At 38.8% G+C, this 1445-nt stretch overlaps 1 non-coding gene across 1 annotated transcript; it reads right to left on the bottom strand.

Moving 5' to 3' along the window:
* Window positions 1-1078: 1078 nt before the first annotated feature.
* On the bottom strand, window positions 1079-1185 carry LOC148294222 (small nucleolar RNA R71). Its single transcript, XR_015836190.1, has one exon. It is a non-coding gene; the product is annotated as a small nucleolar RNA R71 (small nucleolar RNA).
* Between the last annotated feature and the right edge of the window lie 260 nt (window positions 1186-1445).

The following is a 1445-nucleotide window of genomic DNA, read 5'->3' as shown; positions in this document are numbered from 1 at the left end:
AATCTGAATTAGACTTGTTACTTGACTCCATATAACCCAGAATTGAATTGTTATGGTGATTCGAATGCCCTAGTCTCCAAATCTGTTTTCCAACTCTTAAAACCACTCTTTGTTACACTTGTTTATTTGCTTTCATTTGCAATTTCAGTTTGCTCACTTCCTTTCACAATCACAATCACTCTCACTTTAATTTCTGTTTTAGACTTAACTTCTTAACTTCTTGAATTCGGTAATCTACGTACATAACTAATTTGAACTTCTCAGTCTTCGTGGGTACGACCTCGTACTTGTCTTGCTATATTACTAATTGCCCCGTACAATTGCGAGTTAACATAATAATTAACAACAAATTTTGGCGCCGTTGCCGGGGACTGAACGAAAGTTCTTCCCTGGTTATGTGCCCAAGGTTACCTTATTCTTTTTAGTGTTTCTAATTAATCTAATTTTCTGTTTCAGGTAGTTTATGTCTAAAAGACCGTTCCTTGAACAAGTGAGGTCTTCGTTCCAACGCTCCAGATCTTTGAACGCAGGACCATCGTTGCAACCCAACCGGGTGATCTCTGAAGTTCATAATCGTCTAGAAAGAGAGTTGTCAACTGCAAAAGAGCAAGCTCTTGCCACATTTACAAGTATTGCTCTCCACACTGAACTTCCTGGTTCTTCACCTTCAAATTCGGAAGCAAGTTCAGACCAAGAAGAAGAAGAAGAAGAGATGGCTGCCAATGAGTTCATGGGAGAACTTGATATCCCAACAATTCCAGCATCTCCTTCAAGCATTTTGCTGCCCACTGTAGCTCGAAATTATGAGCTTAAATCTTCTCATCTTAATATGCTGCCTTCCTTTTATGGTTTACCTAATGAAGATCCATTAACTCATATAAAGGATATTTTTAATGTTGTGAGTTCTTTTCCCTTGACAGGTGTGACAGAAGATCAACTTCGAATGAGAGTGTTTCCATACACTTTGAAGGATAAGGCGAAATATTGGTTGAATTCTTTGAAGCCTGGTTCACTCACTACATGGGCTGCCATTCAAAAGAAGTTCTTGGAGAAATACTTCTCCACGCAAAAGACCGACATGCTTAGGGATAAGATCTTGTTATTTGCACAGCAAGATGATGAATCGTTTTGTGAAGCATGGGAGAGATTCAATGGGCTGCTCAACCAATGTCCTCATCATGGGATTCCATTGAAGCTTCAAATGCGTATGTTTTATAAAGGACTAACCCCTTCTAGTCATAATATAGTCACCAATTTTGCAGGTGGTTCTTTTAAAACCAAAACTCCAGAAGAAACATACGAACTCTTTGAGGAGATAGCAATGGAGACCCAACATACGGATACAAGAGGTAAACGTGTTATTAGTGGTTCTAATGATGCTTCTAGTGTGCAGATTTCAAAACTGGAACAAAAGCTAGATGCTCTTCTTGCATTAAACTCAAGAA

Source organism: Prunus avium, chromosome 5 (genome assembly GCF_965620075.1).
Source record: "Prunus avium chromosome 5, drPruAviu1.hap1.1, whole genome shotgun sequence".
NCBI lineage: Eukaryota > Viridiplantae > Streptophyta > Magnoliopsida > Rosales > Rosaceae > Prunus > Prunus avium.
Note: the sequence above shows the minus strand (reverse complement) of the source record. Positions and strands in the feature narration are given on the sequence as shown.